Genomic DNA, 27,282 nt, shown 5'->3' with positions numbered 1-27,282 from the left:
TTTATTCTCTGATCAGTGTGTTGTTTCTCTATCTTCATTCTCTGATCAGTGTGTTGTTTCTCGAACTTTATTCTCTGATCAGTGTGTTGTTTCTCTATCTTTATTCTCTGATCATTGTGTTGTTTCTCGATCTTTATTCTCTGATCAGTGTGTTGTTTCTCGATCTTTATTCTCTGATCAGTGTGTTGTTTCTCGATCTTTATTCTCTGATCAGTGTGTTGTTTCTCGATCTTTATTCTCTGATCAGTGTGTTGTTTCTCGATCTTTATTCTCTGATCAGTGTGTTGTTTCTCGATCTTTATTCTCTGGTCAGTGTGTTGTTTCTCGATCTTTATTCTCTGATCAGTGTGTTGTTTCTCTATCTTTATTCTCTGATCAATGTGTTGTTTCTCGATCTTTATTCTCTAATCAGGATGTTGTTTCTCTATCTTCATTCTCTGATCAGTGTGTTGTTTCTCGATCTTTATTATCTGATCAGTGTGTTGTTTCTCTATCTTTATTCTCTGATCAGTGTGTTGTTTCTCTATCTTCATTCTCTGATCAGTGTGTTGTTTCTCGATCTTTATTCTCTGATCAGTGTGTTGTTTCTCCATCTTTATTCTCTGATCAGTGTGTTGTTTCTCGATCTTTATTCTCTGATCAGTGTGTTGTTTCTCGATCTTTATTCTCTGATCAGTGTGTTGTTTCTCGATCTTTATTCTCTGATCAGTGTGTTGTTTCTCTATCTTTATTCTCTGATCAGTGTGTTGTTTCTCGATCTTTATTCTCTGATCAGTGTGTTGTTTCTCTATCTTTATTCTCTAATCAGTGTGTTGTTTCTCGATCTTTATTCTCTGATCAATGTGTTGTTTCTCGATCTTTATTCTCTGATCAGTGTGTTGTTTCTCTATCTTTATTCTCTGATCAGTGTGTTGTTTCTCGATCTTTATTCTCTGATCAGTGTATTGTTTCTATATCTTTATTCTCTGATCAGTGTGTTGTTTCTCTGCCTTTATTCTCTGATCAGTGTGTTGTTTCTCGATCTTTATTCGCAGAGCAGTGTGTTGTTTCTCTACCTTAATTTTCTGATCAGTGTGTTGTTTCTCGATCTTTATTCTCTGATCAGTGTGTTGTTTCTCTATCTTTATTCTCTGATCAGTGTGTTGTTTCTCTATCTTTATTCTCTGATCAGTGTGTTGTTTCTCGATCTTTATTCTCTGATCAGTGTGTTGTTTCTCTATCTTTATTCTCTGATCAGTGTGTTGTTTCTCTATCTTTATTCTCTGATCAGTGTGTTGTTTCTCGATCTTTCTTCTCTGATCAGTGTGTTGTTTCTCTATCTTTATTCTCTGAGCAGTGTGTTGTTTCTCTATCTTTATTCTCTGATCAGTGTGTTGTTTCTCGATCTTTATTCTCTGATCAGTGTGTTGTTTCTCTATCTTTATTCTCTGATCAGTGTGTTGTTTCTCTATCTTTATTCTCTGATCAGTGTGTTGTTTCTCTACCTTTATTCTCTGATCAGTGTGTTGTTTCTCTATCTTTAATCTCTGATCAGTGGGTTGTTTCTCGATCGTTATTCTCTGATCAGTGTGTTGTTTCTCTATCTTTATTCTCTGATCAGTGTGTTGTTCCACTATCTTTATTCTCTGATCAGTGTGTTGTTTCTTGATCTTTCTTCTCTGATCAGTGTGTTGTTTCTGTATCTTTATTCTCTGATCAGTGTGTTGTTTCTCGATCTTTATTCTCTGATCAGTGTGTTGTTTCTCTATCTTTATTCCCTGATCAGTGTGTTGTTTCTCTATCTTTATTCTCTGATCAGTGTGTTGTTTCTCTATCTTTATTTTCTGATCAGTGTGTTGTTTCTCTATCTTTATTCTCTGATCAGTGTGTTGTTTGTCTATCTTTATTCTCTGATCAGTGTGTTGTTTCTCTATCTTTATTCTCTGATCAGTGTGTTGTTTCTCGATCTTTATTCTCTGAGCAGTGTGTTATTTCTCGATCTGTATTCTCTGATCAGTGTGTTGTTTCTCGATCTTTATTCTCTGATCAGTGTGTTGTTTCTCTATCTTTATTCTCTGATCAGTGTGTTGTTTCTCGATCTTTATTCTCTGGTCAGTGTGTTGTTTCTCAATCGTTATTCTCTGATCAGTGTGTTGTTTCTCTATCTTTATTCTCTGATCAGTGTGTTGTTTCTCTATCTTTATTCTCTGATCAGTGTATTGCTTCTCTATCTTTATTCTCTGATCAGTGTGTTGTTTCTCGATCTTTATTCTCTGATCAGTGTGTTGTTTCTCTATCTTTATTCTCTGATCAGTGTGTTGTTTCTCGATCTTTATTCTCTGATCAGTGTGTTGTTTCTCTATCTTTATTCTCTGATCAGTGTGTTGTTTCTCGATCTTTATTCTCTGATCAGTGTGTTGTTTCTCGATCTTTATTCTCTGATCAGTGTGTTGTTTCTCGATCTTTATTCTCTGATCAGTGTGTTGTTTCTCGATCTTTATTCTCTGAGCAGTGTGTTGTTTCTCGATCTTTATTCTCTGATCAGTGTGTTGTTTCTCGATCTTTATTCTCTGAGCAGTGTGTTGTTTCTCTATCTTTATTCTCTGATCAGTGTGTTGTTTCTCTTTCTTTATTCTCCGATCAGTGTGTTGTTTCTCGATCTTTATTCTCTGATCAGTGTGTTGTTTCTCGATCTGTATTCTCTGATCAGTGTGTTGTTTCTCGATCTTTATTCTCTGATCAGTGTGTTGTTTCTCTATCTGTATTCTCTGATCAGTGTGTTGTTTCTCTATCTTTATTCTCTGATCAGTGTGTTGTTTCTCTATCTTTATTCTCTGATCAGTGTGTTGTTTCTCGATCTTTATTCGCAGAGCAGTGTGTTGCTTCTCGATCTTTATTCTCTGATCAGTGTGTTGTTTCTCGATCTTTATTCTCTGATCAGTGTGTTGTTTGTCTATCTTTATTCTCTGATCAGTGTGTTGTTTCTCGATCTTTATTCTCTGATCAGTGTGTTGTTTCTCGATCTTTATTCGCAGAGCAGTGTGTTGTTTCTCTATCTTTATTCTCTGATCAGTGTGTTGTTTCTCTATCTTTATTCTCTGATCAGTGTGTTGTTTCTCGATCTTTATTCGCAAGAGCAGTGTGTTGTTTCTCTATCTTTATTCTCTGATCAGTGTGTTGTTTCCCGATCTTTATTCTCTGATAAGTGTGTTGTTTCTCTATCTTTATTCTCTGATCAGTGTGTTGTTTCTCGATCTTTATTCTCTGAGCAGTGTGTTGCTTCTCGATCTTTATTCTCTGAGCAGTGTGTTGTTTCTCTATCTTTATTCTCTGATCAGTGTGTTGTTTCTCGATCTTTATTCACTTATCAGTGTGTTGTTTCTCGATCTTTATTCGCAGAGCAGTGTGTTGTTTCTCGATCTTTATTCTCTGATCAGTGTGTTGTTTCTCGATCTTTATTCTCTGATCAGTGTGTTGTTTCTCTATCTTTATTCTCTGATCAGTGTGTTGTTTCTCTATCTTTATTCTCTGATCAGCATGTTGTTTCTCTATCTTTATTCTCTGATCAGTGTGTTGTTTCTCTATCTTTATTCTCTGATCAGTGTGTTGTTTCTCGATCTTTATTCACTTATCAGTGTGTTGTTTCTCGATCTTTATTCGCAGAGCAGTGTGTTGTTTCTCGATCTTTATTCTCTGATCAGTGTGTTGTTTCTCGATCTTTATTCTCTGATCAGTGTGTTGTTTCTCTATCTTTATTCTCTGATCAGTGTGTTGTTTCTCTATCTTTATTCTCTGATCAGCATGTTGTTTCTCTATCTTTATTCTCTGATCAGTGTGTTGTTTCTCTATCTTCATTCTCTGATCAGTGTGTTGTTTCTCGATCTTTATTCTCTGATCATTGTGTTGTTTCTCTATCTTTATTCTCTGATCAGTGTGTTGTTTCTCTATCTTTATTCTCTGATCAGTGTGTTGTTTCTCGATCTTTATTCTCTGATCAGTGTGTTGTTTCTCTATCTTTATTCTCTGATCAGTGTGTTGTTTCTCGATCTTTATTCTCTGATCAGTGTGTTGTTTCTCTATCTTTATTCTCTAATCAGTGTGTTGTTTCTCTGAACTTATTCTCTGATCAGTGTGTTGTTTCTCGATCTTTATTCTGTGATCAGTGTGTTGTTTCTCTATCTTTATTCTCTGATCAGTGTGTTGTTTCTCGATCTTTATTCTCTGATCAGTGTGTTGTTTCTCTATCTTTCTTCTCTGATCAGTGTGTTGTTTCTCTATCTTTATTCTCTGATCAGTGTGTTGTTTCTCTATCTTTATTCTCTGATCAGTGTGTTGTTTCTCGATCGTTATTCTCTGATCAGTGTGTTGTTTCTCTATCTTTATTCTCTGATCAGTGTGTTGTTCCACTATCTTTATTCTCTGATCAGTGTGTTGTTTCTTGATCTTTATTCTCTGATCAGTGTGTTGTTTCTGTATCTTTATTCTCTGATCAGTGTGTTGTTTCTCGATCTTTATTCTCTGATCAGTGTGTTGTTTCTCTATCTTTATTCTCTGATCAGTGTGTTGTTTCTCTATCTTTATTCTCTGATCAGTGTGTTGTTTCTCGATCTTTATTCTCTGAGCAGTGTGTTATTTCTCGATCTTTATTCTCTGATCAGTGTGTTGTTTCTCGATCTTTATTCTCTGATCAGTGTGTTGTTTCTCTATCTTTATTCTCTGATCAGTGTGTTGTTTCTCGATCTTTATTCTCTGATCAGTGTGTTGTTTCTCAATCGTTATTCTCTGATCAGTGTGTTGTTTCTCTATCTTTATTCTCTGATCAGTGTGTAGTTTCTCTATCTTTATTCTCTGATCAGTTTATTGTTTCTCTATCTTTATTCTCTGATCAGTGTGTTGTTTCTCGATCTTTATTCTCTGATCAGTGTGTTGTTTCTCTATCTTTATTCTCTGATCAGTGTGTTGTTTCTCGATCTTTATTCTCTGATCAGTGTGTTGTTTCTCTATCTTTATTCTCTGATCAGTGTGTTGTTTCTCGATCTTTATTCTCTGATCAGTGTGTTGTTTCTCGATCTTTATTCTCTGATCAGTGTGTTGTTTCTCTATCTTTATTCTCTGATCAGTGTGTTGTTTCTCGATCTTTATTCTCGGAGCAGTGTGTTGTTTCTCGATCTTTATTCTCTGATCAGTGTGTTGTTTCTCGATCTTTATTCTCTGAGCAGTGTGTGGTTTTCCATCTTTATTCTCTGATCAGTGTGTTGTTTCTCTATCTTTATTCTCCGATCAGTGTGTTGTTTCTCGATCTTTATTCTCTGATCAGTGTGTTGTTTCTTGATCTGTATTCTCTGATCAGTGTGTTGTTTCTCGATCTTTATTCTCTGATCAGTGTGTTGTTTCTCTATCTGTATTCTCTGATCAGTGTGTTGTTTCTCTATCTTTATTCTCTGATCAGTGTGTTGTTTCTCTATCTTTATTCTCTGATCAGTGTGTTGTTTCTCGATCTTTATTCTCTGATCAGTGTGTTGTTTGTCTATCTTTATTCTCTGATCAGTGTGTTGTTTCTCGATCTTTATTCTCTGATCAGTGTGTTGTTTCTCGATCTTTATTCGCAGAGCAGTGTGTTGTTTCTCTATCTTTATTCTCTGATCAGTGTGTTGTTTCTCTATCTTTATTCTCTGATCAGTGTGTTGTTTCTCGATCTTTATTCGCAGAGCAGTGTGTTGTTTCTCTATCTTTATTCTCTGATCAGTGTGTTGTTTCCCGATCTTTATTCTCTGATAAGTGTGTTGTTTCTCTATCTTTATTCTCTGATCAGTGTGTTGTTTCTCGATCTTTATTCTCTGAGCAGTGTGTTGTTTCTCGATCTTTATTCGCAGAGCAGTGTGTTGTTTCTCTATCTTTATTCTCTGATCAGTGTGTTGTTTCCCGATCTTTATTCTCTGATAAGTGTGTTGTTTCTCTATCTTTATTCTCTGATCAGTGTGTTGTTTCTCGATCTTTATTCTCTGAGCAGTGTGTTGCTTCTCGATCTTTATTCTCTGATCAGTGTGTTGTTTCTCTATCTTTATTCTCTGATCAGTGTGTTGTTTCTCGATCTTTATTCTCTTATCAGTGTGTTGTTTCTCGATCTTTATTCGCAGAGCAGTGTGTTGTTTCTCTATCTTTATTCTCTGATCAGTGTGTTGTTTCTCGATCTTTATTCTCAGATCAGTGTGTTGTTTCTCGATCTTTATTCTCTGATCAGTGTGTTGTTTCTCTATCTTTATTCTCTGATCAGTGTGTTGTTTCTCTATCTTCATTCTCTGATCAGTGTGTTGTTTCTCGATCTTTATTCTCTGATCAGTGTGTTGTTTCTCTATCTTTATTCTCTGATCAGTGTGTTGTTTCTCTATCTTTATTCTCTGATCAGTGTGTTGTTTCTCGATCTTTATTCTCTGATCAGTGTGTTGTTTCTCTATCTTTATTCTCTGATCAGTGTGTTGTTTCTCTATCTTTATTCTCTGATCAGTGTGTTGTTTCTCTATCTTTATTCTCTGATCAGTGTGTTGTTTCTCGATCTTTATTCTCTGATCAGTGTGTTGTTTCTCTATCTTTATTCTCTGATCAGTGTGTTGTTTCTCTATCTTTATTCTCTGATCAGTGTGTTGTTTCTCTATCTTTATTCTCTGATCAGTGTGTTGTTTCTCGATCTTTATTCTCTGATCAGTGTGTTGTTTCTCTATCTTTATTCTCTGATCAGTGTGTTGTTTCTCTATCTTTATTCTCTGATCAGTGTGTTGTTTCTCTATCTTTATTCTCTGATCAGTGTGTTGTTTCTTGATCTTTATTCTCTGATCAGTGTGTTGTTTCTCGATCTTTATTCTCTGATCAGTGTGTTGTTTCTCTATCTTTATTCTTTGATCAATGTGTTGTTTCTCGATCTTTATTCTCTGATCAGTGTGTTGTTTCTCTATCTGTATTCTCTGATCAGTGTGTTGTTTCTCGATCTTTATTCTCTGATCAGTGTATTGTTTCTATATCTTTATTCTCTGATCAGTGTGTTGTTTCTCTATCTTTATTCTCTGATCAGTGTGTTGTTTCTCTATCTTTATTCTCTGATCAGTGTGTTGTTTCTCTATCTTTATTCTCTGATCATTGTGTTGTTTCTCGATCTTTATTCTCTGATCAGTGTGTTGTTTCTCGATCTTTATTCTCAGTTCATTGTGTTGTTTCTCGATCTTTATTCTCTGATCAGTGTGTTGTTTCTCGATCTTTATTCTCTGATCAGTGTGTTGTTTCTCGATCTTTATTCTCTGATCAGTGTGTTGTTTCTCTATCTTTATTCTCTGATCAGTGTGTTGTTTCTCTATCTTTATTCTCTGATCAGTGTGTTGTTTCTCTATCTTTATTCTCTGATCAGTGTGTTGTTTCTCCATCTTTATTCTCTGATCAGTGTGTTGTTTCTCTATCTTTATTCTCTGATAAGTGTGTTGTTTCTCGATCTTTATTCTCTGAGCAGTGTGTTATTTCTCGATCTGTATTCTCTGATCAGTGTGTTGTTTCTCGATCTTTATTCTCTGATCAGTGTGTTGTTTCTCGATCTTTATTCTCTGATCAGTGTGTTGTTTCTCGATCTTTATTCTCTGATCAGTGTGTTGTTTCTCGATCTTTATTCTCTGATCAGTGTGTTGTTTCTCGATCTGTATTCTCTGAGCAGTGTGTTGTTTCTCTATCTTTATTCTCTGATCAGTGTGTTGTTTCTCTAACTTTATTCGCTGATCAGTGTGTTGTTTCTCGATCTGTATTCTCTGATCAGTGTGTTGTTTCTCGATCTTTATTCTCTGATCAGTGTGTTATTTCTCTATCTGTATTCTCTGATCAGTGTGTTGTTTCTCTATCTTTATTCTCTGATCAGTGTGTTGTTTCTCTATCTTTATTCCCTGATCAGTGTGATGTTTCTCGATCTTTATTCGCAGAGCAGTGTGTTGCTTCTCGATCTTTATTCTCTGATCAGGGTGTTGTTTCTCGATCTTTATTCGCAGAGCAGTGTGTTGTTTCTCTATCTTTATTCTCTGATCAGTGTGTTGTTTCTCTATCTTTATTCTCTGATCAGTGTGTTGTTTCTCTATCTTTATTCTCTGATCAGTGTGTTGTTTCTCGATCTTTATTCTCTGATAAGTGTGTTGTTTCTCTATCTTTATTCTCTGATCAGTGTGTTGTTTCTCGATCTTTATTCTCTGAGCAGTGTGTTGCTTCTCGATCTTTATTCTCTGATCAGTGTGTTGTTTCTCTATCTTTATTCTCTGATCAGTGTGTTGTTTCTCGATCTTTATTCTCTTATCAGTGTGTTGTTTCTCGATCTTTATTCGCAGAGCAGTGTGTTGTTTCTCTATCTTTATTCTCTGATCAGTGTGTTGTTTCTCGATCTTTATTCTCTGATCAGTGTGTTGTTTCTCGATCTTTATTCTCTGATCAGTGTGTTGTTTCTCTATCTTTATTCTCTGATCTGTATGTTGTTTCTCTATCTTTATTCTCTGATCAGTGTGTTGTTTCTCTATCTTCATTCTCTGATCAGTGTGTTGTTTCTCGATCTTTATTCTCTGATCAGTGTGTTGTTTCTCTATCTTTATTCTCTGATCAGTGTGTTGTTTCTCGATCTTTATTCTCTGATCAGTGTGTTGTTTCTCGATCTTTATTCTCTGATCAGTGTGTTGTTTCTGTATCTTTATTCTCTGATCAGTGTGTTGTTTCTCTATCTTTATTCTCTGATCAGTGTGTTGTTTCTCTATCTTTATTCTCTGATCTGTGTGTTGTTTCTCGATCTTTATTCTCTGATCAGTGTGTTGTTTCTCTATCTTTATTCTCTGATCAGTGTGTTGTTTCTCTATCTTTATTCTCTGATCAGTGTGTTGTTTCTCGATCTTTATTCTCTGATCAGTGTGTTGTTTCTCTATCTTTATTCTCTGATCAGTGTTTTGTTTCTCTATCTTTATTCTCTGATCAGTGTGTTGTTTCTCTATCTTTATTCTCTGATCATTGTGTTGTTTCTTGATCTTTATTCTCTGATCAGTGTGTTGTTTCTCGATCTTTATTCTCTGATCAGTGTGTTGTTTCTCTATCTTTATTCTCTGATCAATGTGTTGTTTCTCGATCTTTATTCTCTGATCAGTGTGTTGTTTCTCTATCTTTATTCTCTGATCAGTGTGTTGTTTCTCGATCTTTATTCTGTGATCAGTGTGTTGTTTCTCTATCTTTATTCTCTGATCAGTGTGTAGTTTCTCTATCTTTATTCTCTGATCAGTGTATTGTTTCTCTATCTTTATTCTCTGATCAGTGTGTTGTTTCTCGATCTTTATTCTCTGATCAGTGTGTTGTTTCTCTATCTTTATTCTCTGATCAGTGTGTTGTTTCTCGATCTTTATTCTCTGATCAGTGTGTTGTTTCTCTATCTTTATTCTCTGATCAGTGTGTTGTTTCTCGATCTTTATTCTCTGATCAGTGTGTTGTTTCTCGATCTTTATTCTCTGATCAGTGTGTTGTTTCTCTATCTTTATTCTCTGATCAGTGTGTTGTTTCTCGATCTTTATTCTCTGAGCAGTGTGTTGTTTCTCGATCTTTATTCTCTGATCAGTGTGTTGTTTCTCGATCTTTATTCTCTGAGCAGTGTGTTGTTTCTCCATCTTTATTCTCTGATCAGTGTGTTGTTTCTCTATCTTTATTCTCCGATCAGTGTGTTGTTTCTCGATCTTTATTCTCTGATCAGTGTGTTGTTTCTTGATCTGTATTCTCTGATCAGTGTGTTGTTTCTCGATCTTTATTCTCTGATCAGTGTGTTGTTTCTCTATCTGTATTCTCTGATCAGTGTGTTGTTTCTCTATCTTTATTCTCTGATCAGTGTGTTGTTTCTCTATCTTTATTCTCTGATCAGTGTGTTGTTTCTCGATCTTTATTCTCTGATCAGTGTGTTGTTTGTCTATCTTTATTCTCTGATCAGTGTGTTGTTTCTCGATCTTTATTCTCTGATCAGTGTGTTGTTTCTCGATCTTTATTCGCAGAGCAGTGTGTTGTTTCTCTATCTTTATTCTCTGATCAGTGTGTTGTTTCTCTATCTTTATTCTCTGATCAGTGTGTTGTTTCTCGATCTTTATTCGCAGAGCAGTGTGTTGTTTCTCTATCTTTATTCTCTGATCAGTGTGTTGTTTCCCGATCTTTATTCTCTGATAAGTGTGTTGTTTCTCTATCTTTATTCTCTGATCAGTGTGTTGTTTCTCGATCTTTATTCTCTGAGCAGTGTGTTGTTTCTCGATCTTTATTCGCAGAGCAGTGTGTTGTTTCTCTATCTTTATTCTCTGATCAGTGTGTTGTTTCCCGATCTTTATTCTCTGATAAGTGTGTTGTTTCTCTATCTTTATTCTCTGATCAGTGTGTTGTTTCTCGATCTTTATTCTCTGAGCAGTGTGTTGCTTCTCGATCTTTATTCTCTGATCAGTGTGTTGTTTCTCGATCTTTATTCTCTGATCAGTGTGTTGTTTCTCTATCTTTATTCTCTGATCAGTGTGTTGTTTCTCTATCTTTATTCTCTGATCAGTGTGTTGTTTCTCTATCTTTATTCTCTGATCAGTGTGTTGTTTCTCGATCTTTATTCTCTGATCAGTGTGTTGTTTCTCTATCTTTATTCTCTGATCAGTGTGTTGTTTCTCTATCTTTATTCTCTGATCAGTGTGTTGTTTCTCTATCTTTATTCTCTGATCAGTGTGTTGTTTCTCGATCTTTATTCTCTGATCAGTGTGTTGTTTCTCTATCTTTATTCTCTGATCAGTGTGTTGTTTCTCTATCTTTATTCTCTGATCAGTGTGTTGTTTCTCTATCTTTATTCTCTGATCAGTGTGTTGTTTCTTGATCTTTATTCTCTGATCAGTGTGTTGTTTCTCGATCTTTATTCTCTGATCAGTGTGTTGTTTCTCTATCTTTATTCTCTGATCAATGTGTTGTTTCTCGATCTTTATTCTCTGATCAGTGTGTTGTTTCTCTATCTGTATTCTCTGATCAGTGTGTTGTTTCTCGATCTTTATTCTCTGATCAGTGTATTGTTTCTATATCTTTATTCTCTGATCAGTGTGTTGTTTCTCTATCTTTATTCTCTGATCAGTGTGTTGTTTCTCTATCTTTATTCTCTGATCAGTGTGTTGTTTCTCTATCTTTATTCTCTGATCATTGTGTTGTTTCTCGATCTTTATTCTCTGATCAGTGTGTTGTTTCTCGATCTTTATTCTCAGTTCATTGTGTTGTTTCTCGATCTTTATTCTCTGATCAGTGTGTTGTTTCTCGATCTTTATTCTCTGATCAGTGTGTTGTTTCTCGATCTTTATTCTCTGATCAGTGTGTTGTTTCTCTATCTTTATTCTCTGATCAGTGTGTTGTTTCTCTATCTTTATTCTCTGATCAGTGTGTTGTTTCTCTATCTTTATTCTCTGATCAGTGTGTTGTTTCTCCATCTTTATTCTCTGATCAGTGTGTTGTTTCTCTATCTTTATTCTCTGATAAGTGTGTTGTTTCTCGATCTTTATTCTCTGAGCAGTGTGTTATTTCTCGATCTGTATTCTCTGATCAGTGTGTTGTTTCTCGATCTTTATTCTCTGATCAGTGTGTTGTTTCTCGATCTTTATTCTCTGATCAGTGTGTTGTTTCTCGATCTTTATTCTCTGATCAGTGTGTTGTTTCTCGATCTTTATTCTCTGATCAGTGTGTTGTTTCTCGATCTTTATTCTCTGAGCAGTGTGTTGTTTCTCTATCTTTATTCTCTGATCAGTGTGTTGTTTCTCTAACTTTATTCGCTGATCAGTGTGTTGTTTCTCGATCTGTATTCTCTGATCAGTGTGTTGTTTCTCGATCTTTATTCTCTGATCAGTGTGTTATTTCTCTATCTGTATTCTCTGATCAGTGTGTTGTTTCTCTATCTTTATTCTCTGATCAGTGTGTTGTTTCTCTATCTTTATTCCCTGATCAGTGTGATGTTTCTCGATCTTTATTCGCAGAGCAGTGTGTTGCTTCTCGATCTTTATTCTCTGATCAGGGTGTTGTTTCTCGATCTTTATTCGCAGAGCAGTGTGTTGTTTCTCTATCTTTATTCTCTGATCAGTGTGTTGTTTCTCTATCTTTATTCTCTGATCAGTGTGTTGTTTCTCTATCTTTATTCTCTGATCAGTGTGTTGTTTCTCGATCTTTATTCTCTGATAAGTGTGTTGTTTCTCTATCTTTATTCTCTGATCAGTGTGTTGTTTCTCGATCTTTATTCTCTGAGCAGTGTGTTGCTTCTCGATCTTTATTCTCTGATCAGTGTGTTGTTTCTCTATCTTTATTCTCTGATCAGTGTGTTGTTTCTCGATCTTTATTCTCTTATCAGTGTGTTGTTTCTCGATCTTTATTCGCAGAGCAGTGTGTTGTTTCTCTATCTTTATTCTCTGATCAGTGTGTTGTTTCTCGATCTTTATTCTCTGATCAGTGTGTTGTTTCTCGATCTTTATTCTCTGATCAGTGTGTTGTTTCTCTATCTTTATTCTCTGATCAGTATGTTGTTTCTCTATCTTTATTCTCTGATCAGTGTGTTGTTTCTCTATCTTCATTCTCTGATCAGTGTGTTGTTTCTCGATCTTTATTCTCTGATCAGTGTGTTGTTTCTCTATCTTTATTCTCTGATCAGTGTGTTGTTTCTCGATCTTTATTCTCTGATCAGTGTGTTGTTTCTCGATCTTTATTCTCTGATCAGTGTGTTGTTTCTGTATCTTTATTCTCTGATCAGTGTGTTGTTTCTCTATCTTTATTCTCTGATCAGTGTGTTGTTTCTCTATCTTTATTCTCTGATCTGTGTGTTGTTTCTCGATCTTTATTCTCTGATCAGTGTGTTGTTTCTCTATCTTTATTCTCTGATCAGTGTGTTGTTTCTCTATCTTTATTCTCTGATCAGTGTGTTGTTTCTCGATCTTTATTCTCTGATCAGTGTGTTGTTTCTCTATCTTTATTCTCTGATCAGTGTTTTGTTTCTCTATCTTTATTCTCTGATCAGTGTGTTGTTTCTCTATCTTTATTCTCTGATCATTGTGTTGTTTCTTGATCTTTATTCTCTGATCAGTGTGTTGTTTCTCGATCTTTATTCTCTGATCAGTGTGTTGTTTCTCTATCTTTATTCTCTGATCAATGTGTTGTTTCTCGATCTTTATTCTCTGATCAGTGTGTTGTTTCTCTATCTTTATTCTCTGATCAGTGTGTTGTTTCTCGATCTTTATTCTGTGATCAGTGTGTTGTTTCTCTATCTTTATTCTCTGATCAGTGTGTAGTTTCTCTATCTTTATTCTCTGATCAGTGTATTGTTTCTCTATCTTTATTCTCTGATCAGTGTGTTGTTTCTCGATCTTTATTCTCTGATCAGTGTGTTGTTTCTCTATCTTTATTCTCTGATCAGTGTGTTGTTTCTCGATCTTTATTCTCTGATCAGTGTGTTGTTTCTCTATCTTTATTCTCTGATCAGTGTGTTGTTTCTCGATCTTTATTCTCTGATCAGTGTGTTGTTTCTCGATCTTTATTCTCTGATCAGTGTGTTGTTTCTCTATCTTTATTCTCTGATCAGTGTGTTGTTTCTCGATCTTTATTCTCTGAGCAGTGTGTTGTTTCTCGATCTTTATTCTCTGATCAGTGTGTTGTTTCTCGATCTTTATTCTCTGAGCAGTGTGTTGTTTCTCCATCTTTATTCTCTGATCAGTGTGTTGTTTCTCTATCTTTATTCTCCGATCAGTGTGTTGTTTCTCGATCTTTATTCTCTGATCAGTGTGTTGTTTCTTGATCTGTATTCTCTGATCAGTGTGTTGTTTCTCGATCTTTATTCTCTGATCAGTGTGTTGTTTCTCTATCTGTATTCTCTGATCAGTGTGTTGTTTCTCTATCTTTATTCTCTGATCAGTGTGTTGTTTCTCTATCTTTATTCTCTGATCAGTGTGTTGTTTCTCGATCTTTATTCTCTGATCAGTGTGTTGTTTGTCTATCTTTATTCTCTGATCAGTGTGTTGTTTCTCGATCTTTATTCTCTGATCAGTGTGTTGTTTCTCGATCTTTATTCGCAGAGCAGTGTGTTGTTTCTCTATCTTTATTCTCTGATCAGTGTGTTGTTTCTCTATCTTTATTCTCTGATCAGTGTGTTGTTTCTCGATCTTTATTCGCAGAGCAGTGTGTTGTTTCTCTATCTTTATTCTCTGATCAGTGTGTTGTTTCCCGATCTTTATTCTCTGATAAGTGTGTTGTTTCTCTATCTTTATTCTCTGATCAGTGTGTTGTTTCTCGATCTTTATTCTCTGAGTAGTGTGTTGTTTCTCGATCTTTATTCGCAGAGCAGTGTGTTGTTTCTCTATCTTTATTCTCTGATCAGTGTGTTGTTTCCCGATCTTTATTCTCTGATAAGTGTGTTGTTTCTCTATCTTTATTCTCTGATCAGTGTGTTGTTTCTCGATCTTTATTCTCTGAGCAGTGTGTTGCTTCTCGATCTTTATTCTCTGATCAGTGTGTTGTTTCTCTATCTTTATTCTCTGATCAGTGTGTTGTTTCTCGATCTTTATTCTCTTATCAGTGTGTTGTTTCTCGATCTTTATTCGCAGAGCAGTGTGTTGTTTCTCTATCTTTATTCTCTGATCAGTGTGTTGTTTCTCGATCTTTATTCTCTGATCAGTGTGTTGTTTCTCGATCTTTATTCTCTGATCAGTGTGTTGTTTCTCTATCTTTATTCTCTGATCAGTGTGTTGTTTCTCTATCTTCATTCTCTGATCAGTGTGTTGTTTCTCGATCTTTATTCTCTGATCAGTGTGTTGTTTCTCTATCTTTATTCTCTGATCAGTGTGTTGTTTCTCTATCTTTATTCTCTGATCAGTGTGTTGTTTCTCGATCTTTATTCTCTGATCAGTGTGTTGTTTCTCTATCTTTATTCTCTGATCAGTGTGTTGTTTCTCTATCTTTATTCTCTGATCAGTGTGTTGTTTCTCTATCTTTATTCTCTGATCAGTGTGTTGTTTCTCGATCTTTATTCTCTGATCAGTGTGTTGTTTCTCTATCTTTATTCTCTGATCAGTGTGTTGTTTCTCTATCTTTATTCTCTGATCAGTGTGTTGTTTCTCTATCTTTATTCTCTGATCAGTGTGTTGTTTCTCGATCTGTATTCTCTGATCAGTGTGTTGTTTCTCGATCTTTATTCTCTGATCAGTGTGTTGTTTCTCTATCTGTATTCTCTGATCAGTGTGTTGTTTCTCTATCTTTATTCTCTGATCAGTGTGTTGTTTCTCTATCTTTATTCTCTGATCAGTGTGTTGTTTCTCGATCTTTATTCTCTGATCAGTGTGTTGTTTGTCTATCTTTATTCTCTGATCAGTGTGTTGTTTCTCGATCTTTATTCTCTGATCAGTGTGTTGTTTCTCGATCTTTATTCGCAGAGCAGTGTGTTGTTTCTCTATCTTTATTCTCTGATCAGTGTGTTGTTTCTCTATCTTTATTCTCTGATCAGTGTGTTGTTTCTCGATCTTTATTCGCAGAGCAGTGTGTTGTTTCTCTATCTTTATTCTCTGATCAGTGTGTTGTTTCCCGATCTTTATTCTCTGATAAGTGTGTTGTTTCTCTATCTTTATTCTCTGATCAGTGTGTTGTTTCTCGATCTTTATTCTCTGAGCAGTGTGTTGTTTCTCGATCTTTATTCGCAGAGCAGTGTGTTGTTTCTCTATCTTTATTCTCTGATCAGTGTGTTGTTTCCCGATCTTTATTCTCTGATAAGTGTGTTGTTTCTCTATCTTTATTCTCTGATCAGTGTGTTGTTTCTCGATCTTTATTCTCTGAGCAGTGTGTTGCTTCTCGATCTTTATTCTCTGATCAGTGTGTTGTTTCTCTATCTTTATTCTCTGATCAGTGTGTTGTTTCTCGATCTTTATTCTCTTATCAGTGTGTTGTTTCTCGATCTTTATTCGCAGAGCAGTGTGTTGTTTCTCTATCTTTATTCTCTGATCAGTGTGTTGTTTCTCGATCTTTATTCTCTGATCAGTGTGTTGTTTCTCGATCTTTATTCTCTGATCAGTGTGTTGTTTCTCTATCTTTATTCTCTGATCAGTGTGTTGTTTCTCTATCTTCATTCTCTGATCAGTGTGTTGTTTCTCGATCTTTATTCTCTGATCAGTGTGTTGTTTCTCTATCTTTATTCTCTGATCAGTGTGTTGTTTCTCTATCTTTATTCTCTGATCAGTGTGTTGTTTCTCGATCTTTATTCTCTGATCAGTGTGTTGTTTCTCGATCTTTATTCTCTGATCAGTGTGTTGTTTCTCTATCTTTATTCTCTGATCAGTGTGTTGTTTCTCTATCTTTATTCTCTGATCAGTGTGTTGTTTCTCGATCTTTATTCTCTGATCAGTGTGTTGTTTCTCTATCTTTATTCTCTGATCAGTGTGTTGTTTCTCTATCTTTATTCTCTGATCAGTGTGTTGTTTCTCTATCTTTATTCTCTGATCAGTGTGTTGTTTCTCGATCTTTATTCTCTGATCAGTGTGTTGTTTCTCTATCTTTATTCTCTGATCAGTGTGTTGTTTCTCTATCTTTATTCTCTGATCAGTGTGTTGTTTCTCTATCTTTATTCTCTGATCAGTGTGTTGTTTCTTGATCTTTATTCTCTGATCAGTGTGTTGTTTCTCGATCTTTATTCTCTGATCAGTGTGTTGTTTCTCTATCTTTATTCTCTGATCAATGTGTTGTTTCTCGATCTTTATTCTCTGATCAGTGTGTTGTTTCTCTATCTTTATTCTCTGATCAGTGTGTTGTTTCTCGATCTTTATTCTCTGATCAGTGTATTGTTTCTATATCTTTATTCTCTGATCAGTGTGTTGTTTCTCTATCTTTATTCTCTGATCAGTGTGTTGTTTCTCTATCTTTATTCTCTGATCAGTGTGTTGTTTCTCTATCTTTATTCTCTGATCATTGTGTTGTTTCTCGATCTTTATTCTCTGATCAGTGTGTTGTTTCTCGATCTTTATTCTCAGTTCATTGTGTTGTTTCTCGATCTTTATTCTCTGATCAGTGTGTTGTTTCTCGATCTTTATTCTCTGATCAGTGTGTTGTTTCTCGATCTTTATTCTCTGATCAGTGTGTTGTTTCTCTATCTTTATTCTCTGATCAGTGTGTTGTTTCTCTATCTTTATTCTCTGATCAGTGTGTTGTTTCTCTATCTTTATTCTCTGATCAGTGTGTTGTTTCTCCATCTTTATTCTCTGATCAGTGTGTTGTTTCTCTATCTTTATTCTCTGATAAGTGTGTTGTTTCTCGATCTTTATTCTCTGAGCAGTGTGTTATTTCTCGATCTGTATTCTCTGATCAGTGTGTTGTTTCTCGATCTTTATTCTCTGATCAGTGTGTTGTTTCTCGATCTTTATTCTCTGATCAGTGTGTTGTTTCTCGATCTTTATTCTCTGATCAGTGTGTTGTTTCTCGATCTTTATTCTCTGATCAGTGTGTTGTTTCTCGATCTTTATTCTCTGAGCAGTGTGTTGTTTCTCTATCTTTATTCTCTGATCAGTGTGTTGTTTCTCTAACTTTATTCGCTGATCAGTGTGTTGTTTCTCGATCTGTATTCTCTGATCAGTGTGTTGTTTCTCGATCTTTATTCTCTGATCAGTGTGTTATTTCTCTATCTGTATTCTCTGATCAGTGTGTTGTTTCTCTATCTTTATTCTCTGATCAGTGTGTTGTTTCTCTATCTTTATTCCCTGATCAGTGTGATGTTTCTCGATCTTTATTCGCAGAGCAGTGTGTTGCTTCTCGATCTTTATTCTCTGATCAGGGTGTTGTTTCTCGATCTTTATTCGCAGAGCAGTGTGTTGTTTCTCTATCTTTATTCTCTGATCAGTGTGTTGTTTCTCTATCTTTATTCTCTGATCAGTGTGTTGTTTCTCTATCTTTATTCTCTGATCAGTGTGTTGTTTCTCGATCTTTATTCTCTGATAAGTGTGTTGTTTCTCTATCTTTATTCTCTGATCAGTGTGTTGTTTCTCGATCTTTATTCTCTGAGCAGTGTGTTGCTTCTCGATCTTTATTCTCTGATCAGTGTGTTGTTTCTCTATCTTTATTCTCTGATCAGTGTGTTGTTTCTCGATCTTTATTCTCTTATCAGTGTGTTGTTTCTCGATCTTTATTCGCAGAGCAGTGTGTTGTTTCTCTATCTTTATTCTCTGATCAGTGTGTTGTTTCTCGATCTTTATTCTCTGATCAGTGTGTTGTTTCTCGATCTTTATTCTCTGATCAGTGTGTTGTTTCTCTATCTTTATTCTCTGATCAGTATGTTGTTTCTCTATCTTTATTCTCTGATCAGTGTGTTGTTTCTCTATCTTCATTCTCTGATCAGTGTGTTGTTTCTCGATCTTTATTCTCTGATCAGTGTGTTGTTTCTCTATCTTTATTCTCTGATCAGTGTGTTGTTTCTCGATCTTTATTCTCTGATCAGTGTGTTGTTTCTCGATCTTTATTCTCTGATCAGTGTGTTGTTTCTGTATCTTTATTCTCTGATCAGTGTGTTGTTTCTCTATCTTTATTCTCTGATCAGTGTGTTGTTTCTCTATCTTTATTCTCTGATCTGTGTGTTGTTTCTCGATCTTTATTCTCTGATCAGTGTGTTGTTTCTCTATCTTTATTCTCTGATCAGTGTGTTGTTTCTCTATCTTTATTCTCTGATCAGTGTGTTGTTTCTCGATCTTTATTCTCTGATCAGTGTGTTGTTTCTCTATCTTTATTCTCTGATCAGTGTGTTGTTTCTCTATCTTTATTCTCTGATCAGTGTGTTGTTTCTCTATCTTTATTCTCTGATCATTGTGTTGTTTCTTGATCTTTATTCTCTGATCAGTGTGTTGTTTCTCGATCTTTATTCTCTGATCAGTGTGTTGTTTCTCTATCTTTATTCTCTGATCAATGTGTTGTTTCTCGATCTTTATTCTCTGATCAGTGTGTTGTTTCTCTATCTTTATTCTCTGATCAGTGTGTTGTTTCTCGATCTTTATTCTCTGATCAGTGTATTGTTTCTATATCTTTATTCTCTGATCAGTGTGTTGTTTCTCTATCTTTATTCTCTGATCAGTGTGTTGTTTCTCTATCTTTATTCTCTGATCAGTGTGTTGTTTCTCGATCTTTATTCTCTGATCAGTGTGTTGTTTCTCTATCTTTATTCTCTAATCAGTGTGTTGTTTCTCTGAACTTATTCTCTGATCAATGTGTTGTTTCTCGATCTTTATTCTGTGATCAGTGTGTTGTTTCTCTATCTTTATTCTCTGATCAGTGTGTTGTTTCTCGATCTTTATTCTCTGATCAGTGTGTTGTTTCTCGATCTTTATTCTGTGATCAGTGTGTTGTTTCTCTATCTTTATTCTCTGATCAGTGTGTTGTTTCTCGATCTTTATTCTCTGATCAGTGTGTTGTTTCTCTATCTTTCTTCTCTGATCAGTGTGTTGTTTCTCGATCTTTATTCTCTGAGCAGTGTGTTGCTTCTCGATCTTTATTCTCTGATCAGTGTGTTGTTTCTCTATCTTTATTCTCTGATCAGTGTGTTGTTTCTCGATCTTTATTCTCTTATCAGTGTGTTGTTTCTCGATCTTTATTCGCAGAGCAGTGTGTTGTTTCTCTATCTTTATTCTCTGATCAGTGTGTTGTTTCTCGATCTTTATTCTCTGATCAGTGTGTTGTTTCTCGATCTTTATTCTCTGATCAGTGTGTTGTTTCTCTATCTTTATTCTCTGATCAGTATGTTGTTTCTCTATCTTTATTCTCTGATCAGTGTGTTGTTTCTCTATCTTCATTCTCTGATCAGTGTGTTGTTTCTCGATCTTTATTCTCTGATCAGTGTGTTGTTTCTCTATCTTTATTCTCTGATCAGTGTGTTGTTTCTCGATCTTTATTCTCTGATCAGTGTGTTGTTTCTCGATCTTTATTCTCTGATCAGTGTGTTGTTTCTGTATCTTTATTCTCTGATCAGTGTGTTGTTTCTCTATCTTTATTCTCTGATCAGTGTGTTGTTTCTCTATCTTTATTCTCTGATCTGTGTGTTGTTTCTCGATCTTTATTCTCTGATCAGTGTGTTGTTTCTCTATCTTTATTCTCTGATCAGTGTGTTGTTTCTCTATCTTTATTCTCTGATCAGTGTGTTGTTTCTCGATCTTTATTCTCTGATCAGTGTATTGTTTCTATATCTTTATTCTCTGATCAGTGTGTTGTTTCTCTATCTTTATTCTCTGATCAGTGTGTTGTTTCTCTATCTTTATTCTCTGATCAGTGTGTTGATTCTCTATCTTTATTCTCTGATCAGTGTGTTGTTTCTCTATCTTCATTCCCTGATCAGTGTGTTGTTTCTCGATCTTTATTCTCTGATCAGTGTGTTGTTTCTCTATCTTTATTCTCTGATCAGTGTGTTGTTTCTCGATCTTTATTCTCTGATCAGCGTGTTATTTCTCTATCTTTATTCTCTGATCAGTGTGTTGTTTCTCTATCTTTATTCTCTGATCAGTGTGTTGTTTCTCTATCTTTATTCTCTGATCAGTGTGTTGTTTCTCTATCTTTATTCTCTGATCAGTGTGTTATTTCTCGATCTTTATTCTCTGATCAGTGTGTTGTTTCTCTATCTTTATTCTCTGATCAGTGTGTTGTTTCTCTATCTTTATTCTCTGATCAGTGTGTTGATTCTCTATCTTTATTCTCTGATCAGTGTGTTTTTTCTCTATCTTTATTCTCTGATCAGTGTGTTGTTTCTCTATCTTTATTCTCTGATCAGTGAGTTGTTTTTCGATCTTTATTCTCTGATCATTGTGTTGTTTCTCGATGTTTATTCTCTGATCAGTGTGTTGTTTCTCTATCTTTATTCTCTGATCAGTGTGTTGTTTCTCTATCTTTAGTCTCTGATAAGTGTGTTGTTTCTCTATCTTTATTCTCTGATCAGTGTGTTGATTCTCTATCTTTATTCTCTGATCAGTGTGTTTTTTCTCTATCTTTATTCTCTGATCAGTGTGTTGTTTGTCTATCTTTATTCTCTGATCAGTGTGTTGTTTCTCGATCTTTATTCTCTGATCAGTGTGTTGTTTCTCTATCTTTATTCTCTGATCATTGTGTTGTTTCTCGATCTTTATTCTCTGATCAGTGTGTTGTTTGTCGATCTTTATTCTCTGATCAGTGTGTTGTTTCTCGATATTTATTCGCAGAGCAGTGTGTTGCTTCTCGATCTTTATTCTCTGATCAGTGTGTTGTTTCTCTATCTTTATTCTCTGATCAGTGTGTTGATTCTCTATCTTTATTCTCTGATCAGTGTGTTGTTTCTCTATCTTCATTCTCTGATCAGTGTGTTGTTTCTCGATCTTTATTCTCTGATCAGTGTGTTGTTTCTCTATCTTTATTCTCTGATCAGTGTGTTGTTTCTCGATCTTTATTCTCTGATCAGTGTGTTATTTCTCTATCTTTATTCTCTGATCAGTGTGTTGTTTCTCTATCTTTATTCTCTGATCAGTGTGTTGTTTCTCGACCTGTATTCTCTGATCAGTGTGTTGTTTCTCGATCTTTATTCTCTGATCAGTGTGTTGTTTCTCTATCTTCATTCTCTGATCAGTGTGTTGTTTCTCGATCTTTATTCTCTGATCAGTGTGTTGTTTCTCTATCTTTATTCTCTGATCAGTGAGTTGTTTCTCGATCTTTATTCTCTGATCAGTGTGTTATTTCTCTATCTTTATTCTCTGATCAGTGTGTTGTTTCTCTATCTTTATTCTCTGATCAGTGTGTTGTTTCTCTATCTTTATTCTCTGATCAGTGTGTTGTTTCTCGATCTTTATTCTCTGATCAGTGTGTTGTTTCTCGATCTTTATTCTCTGATCAGTGTGTTGTTTCTCTATCTTTATTCTCTGATCAGTGTGTTGTTTCTCTATCTTTATTCTCTGATCAGTGTGTTGATTCTCTATCTTTATTCTCTGATCAGTGTGTTGTTTCTCTATCTTTATTCTCTGATCAGTGTGTTGTTTCTCTATCTTTATTCTCTGATCAGTGAGTTGTTTCTCGATCTTTATTCTCTGATCATTGTGTTGTTTCTCGATGTTTATTCTCTGATCAGTGTGTTGTTTCTCGATCTTTATTCTCTGATCAGTGTGTTGTTTCTCTATCTTTATTCTCTGATCAGTGTGTTGTTTCTCTATCTTTATTCTCTGATCAGTGTGTTGATTCTCTATCTTTATTCTCTGATCAGTGTGTTTTTTCTCTATCTTTATTCTCTGATCAGTGTGTTGTTTCTCTACCTTTATTCTCTGATCAGTGTGTTGTTTCTCGATCTTTATTCTCTGATCAGTGTGTTGTTTCTCTATCTTTATTCTCTGATCAGTGTGTTGTTTCTCTATCTTTATTCTCTGATCAGTGTGTTGTTTCTCTATCTTTATTCTCTGATCAGTGTGTTGTTTCTCGATCTTTATTCTCTGATCAGTGTGTTGTTTCTCTATCTTTATTCTCTGATCAGTGTGTTGTTTCTCTATCTTTATTCTCTGATCAGTGTGTTGTTTCTCTATCTTCATTCTCTGATCAGTGTGTTGTTTCTTGATCTTTATTCTCTGATCAGTGTATTGTTTCTATAATATTATTCTCTGATCAGTGTGTTGTTTCTCTCTCTTTATTCTCTGATCAGTGTGTTGTTTCTCTATCTTGATTCTCTGATCAGTGTTGTTTCTCAATCTTTATTCTCTGATCAGTGTGTTGTTTCTCGATCTTTATTCTGTGATCAGTGTGTTGTTTCTCTATCTTTATTCTCTGATCAGTGTGTTGTTTCTCTATCTTTATTCTTTGATCAGTGTGTTGTTTCTCGATCTTTATTCTCTGATCAGTGTATTGTTTCTATAATATTATTCTCTGATCAGTGTGTTTTTTCTCTATCTTCATTCTCTGATCAGTGTGTTGTTTTTCGATCTTTATTCTCTGATCAGTGTGTTGTTTCTCGATCTTTATTCTCTGATCAGTGTGTTGTTTCTCTATCTTTATTCTCTGATCATTGTGTTGTTTCTCGATCTTTATTCTCTGATCAGTGTGTTGTTTCTCGATCTTTATTCTCTGATCAGTGTGTTGTTTCTCGATCTTTATTCTCTGATCAGTGTGTTGTTTCTATATCTTTATTCTCTGATCAGTGTGTTGTTTCTCCATCTTTATTCTCTGATCAGTGTGTTGTTTCTCTATCTTTATTCTCTGATCAGTGTGTTGTTTCTCTATCTTTATTCTCTGATCAGTGTGTTGTTTCTCGATCTTTATTCTCTGATCAGTGTGTTGTTTCTCGATCTTTATTCTCTGATCAGTGGGTTGTTTCTCGATCTTTATTCGCAGAGCAGTGTGTTGTTTCTCTATTTTAATTCTCTGATCAGTGAGTTGTTTCTCGATCTTTATTCTCTGATCAGTGTGTTCTTTCTCTATCTTTATTCTCTGATCATTGTGTTGTTTCTCTATCTTTATTCTCTGATCAGTGTGTTGTTTCTCTATCTTTATTCTCTGATCAGTGTGTTATTTCTCTATCTTTATTCTCTGATCAGTGTGTTGTTTCTCTATCTTTATTCTCTGATCAGTGTGTTGTTTCTCTATCTTTATTCTCTGATCAGTGTGTTGTTTCTCTATCTTTATTCTCTGATCAGTGTGTTGTTTCTCTATCTTTATTCTCTGATCAGTGTGTTGTTTCTCGATCTTTATTCTCTGATCAGTGTATTGTTTCTACATCATTATTCTCTGATCAGTGTGTTGTTTCTCTATCTTTATTCTCTGATCAGTGTGTTGTTTCTTGATTATGATTCTCTGATCAGTGTGTTGTTTCTCTATCTTTATTCTCTGATCAGTGTGTTGTTTCTCGATCTTTATTCTGTGATCAGTGTGTTGTTTCTGTATCTTTATTCTCTGATCAGTGTGTTGTTTCTCTATCTTTATTCTCTGATCAGTGTGTTGTTTCTCTATCTTTATTCTCTGATCAGTGTGTTGTTTCTCTATCTTTATTCTCTGATCAGTGTGTTGTTTCTCGATCTTTATTCTCTGATCAGTGTGTTGTTTCTCTATCTTTATTCTCTGATCAGTGTGTTGTTTCGCTATCTTTATTCTCTGATCAGTGTGTTGTTTCTCGATCTTTATTCTCTGATCAGTGTGTTGTTTCTCTATCTTTATTCTCTGATCAGTGTGTTGTTTCTCTATCTTTATTCTCTGATCAGTGTGTTGATTCTCTATCTTTATTCTCTGATCAGTGTGTTGTTTCTCTATCTTCATTCCCTGATCAGTGTGTTGTTTCTCGATCTTTATTCTCTGATCAGTGTGTTGTTTCTCTATCTTTATTCTCTGATCAGTGTGTTGTTTCTCGATCTTTATTCTCTGATCAGCGTGTTATTTCTCTATCTTTATTCTCTGATCAGTGTGTTGTTTCTCTATCTTTATTCTCTGATCAGTGTGTTGTTTCTCTATCTTTATTCTCTGATCAGTGTGTTGTTTCTCTATCTTTATTCGCTGATCAGTGTGTTATTTCTCGATCTTTATTCTCTGATCAGTGTGTTGTTTCTCTATCTTTATTCTCTGATCAGTGTGTTGTTTCTCTATCTTTATTCTCTGATCAGTGTGTTGATTCTCTATCTTTATTCTCTGATCAGTGTGTTTTTTCTCTATCTTTATTCTCTGATCAGTGTGTTGTTTCTCTATCTTTATTCTCTGATCAGTGAGTTGTTTTTCGATCTTTATTCTCTGATCATTGTGTTGTTTCTCGATGTTTATTCTCTGATCAGTGTGTTGTTTCTCGATCTTTATTCTCTGATCAGTGTGTTGTTTCTCTATCTTTATTCTCTGATAAGTGTGTTGTTTCTCTATCTTTATTCTCTGATCAGTGTGTTGATTCTCTATCTTTATTCTCTGATCAGTGTGTTTTTTCTCTATCTTTATTCTCTGATCAGTGTGTTGTTTGTCTATCTTTATTCTCTGATCAGTGTGTTGTTTCTCGATCTTTATTCTCTGATCAGTGTGTTGTTTCTCTATCTTTATTCTCTGATCATTGTGTTGTTTCTCGATCTTTATTCTCTGATCAGTGTGTTGTTTGTCGATCTTTATTCTCTGATCAGTGTGTTGTTTCTCGATATTTATTCGCAGAGCAGTGTGTTGCTTCTCGATCTTTATTCTCTGATCAGTGTGTTGTTTCTCTATCTTTATTCTCTGATCAGTGTGTTGATTCTCTATCTTTATTCTCTGATCAGTGTGTTGTTTCTCTATCTTCATTCTCTGATCAGTGTGTTGTTTCTCGATCTTTATTCTCTGATCAGTGTGTTGTTTCTCTATCTTTCTTCTCTGATCAGTGTGTTGTTTCTCGATCTTTATTCTCTGATCAGTGTGTTATTTCTCTATCTGTATTCTCTGATCAGTGTGTTGTTTCTCTATCTTTATTCTCTGATCAGTGTGTTGTTTCTCTATCTTTATTCTCTGATCAGTGTGTTGTTTCTCGACCTGTATTCTCTGATCAGTGTGTTGTTTCTCGATCTTTATTCTCTGATCAGTGTGTTGTTTCTCTATCTTCATTCTCTGATCAGTGTGTTGTTTCTCGATCTTTATTCTCTGATCAGTGTGTTGTTTCTCTATCTTTATTCTCTGATCAGTGAGTTGTTTCTCGATCTTTATTCTCTGATCAGTGTGTTATTTCTCTATCTTTATTCTCTGATCAGTGTGTTGTTTCTCTATCTTTATTCTCTGATCAGTGTGTTGTTTCTCTATCTTTATTCTCTGATCAGTGTATTGTTTCTCGATCTTTATTCTCTGATCAGTGTGTTGTTTCTCGATCTTTATTCTCTGATCAGTGTGTTGTTTCTCTATCTTTATTCTCTGATCAGTGTGTTGTTTCTCTATCTTTATTCTCTGATCAGTGTGTTGATTCTCTATCTTTATTCTCTGATCAGTGTGTTGTTTCTCTATCTTTATTCTCTGATCAGTGTGTTGTTTCTCTATCTTTATTCTCTGATCAGTGAGTTGTTTCTCGATCTTTATTCTCTGATCATTGTGTTGTTTCTCGATGTTTATTCTCTGATCAGTGTGTTGTTTCTCGATCTTTATTCTCTGATCAGTGTGTTGTTTCTCTATCTTTATTCTCTGATCAGTGTGTTGTTTCTCTATCTTTATTCTCTGATCAGTGTGTTGATTCTCTATCTTTATTCTCTGATCAGTGTGTTTTTTCTCTATCTTTATTCTCTGATCAGTGTGTTGTTTCTCTACCTTTATTCTCTGATCAGTGTGTTGTTTCTCGATCTTTATTCTCTGATCAGAGTGTTGTTTCTCTATCTTTATTCTCTGATCATTGTGTTGTTTCTCGATCTTTATTCTCTGATCAGTGTGTTGTTTCTCGATCTTTATTCTCTGATCAGTGTGTTGTTTCTTGATCTTTATTCGCAGAGGAGTGTGTTGCTTCTCGATCTTTATTCTCTGATCAGTGTGTTGTTTCTCTATCTTTATTCTCTGATCAGTGTGTTGTTTCTCGATCTTTATTCTCTGATCAGTGTGTTGTTTCTCTTTCTTTATTCTCTGATCAATGTGTTGTTTCTCGATCTTTATTCTCTGATCAGTGTGTTGTTTCTCTATCTTCATTCTCTGATCAGTGTGTTGTTTATCGATCTTTATTCTCTGATCAGTGTGTTTTTTCTCGATTTTTATTCTCTCATCAGTGTGTTGTTTCTCTATCTTTATTCTCTGATCAGTGTGTTGTTTCTCTATCTTTATTCTCTGATCAGTGTGTTGTTTCTCTATCTTTATTCTCTGATCAGTGTGTTATTTCTCTATCTTTATTCTCTGATCAGTGTGTTGTTTCTCTATCTTTATTCTCTGATCAGTGTGTTGTTTCTCGATCTTTATTCTCTGATCAGTGTGTTGTTTCTCTATCTTCATTCTCTGATCAGTGTGTTGTTTCTCGATCTTTATTCTCTGATCAGTGTGTTGTTTCTCGATCTTTATTCTCTGATCAGTGTGTTATTTCTCTATCTTTATTCTCTGATCATTGTGTTGTTTCTCTGATCTTTATTCTCTGATCAGTGTGTTGTTTCTCGCTCTTTATTCTCTGATCAGTGTGTTGTTTCTCGATCTTTATTCTCTGATCAGTGGGTTGTTTCTCGATCTCTTTTCGCAGAGCAGTGTGTTGTTTCTCTATCTTTATTCTCTGATCAGTAAGTTGTTTCTCGATCTTTATTCTCAGATCAGTGTGTTGTTTCTCTATCTTTATTCTCTGATCAGTGTGTTATTTCTCTATCTTTATTCTCTGATCAGTGTGTTGTT

This window comes from Chiloscyllium plagiosum, unplaced genomic scaffold (assembly GCF_037043375.1).
Source record: "Chiloscyllium plagiosum isolate Xiang-an unplaced genomic scaffold, Cpla_swu_hap1 HiC_scaffold_28, whole genome shotgun sequence".
NCBI classification, from domain to species: Eukaryota; Metazoa; Chordata; class Chondrichthyes; order Orectolobiformes; family Hemiscylliidae; genus Chiloscyllium; species Chiloscyllium plagiosum.
This window is presented reverse-complemented; position numbering follows the sequence as displayed.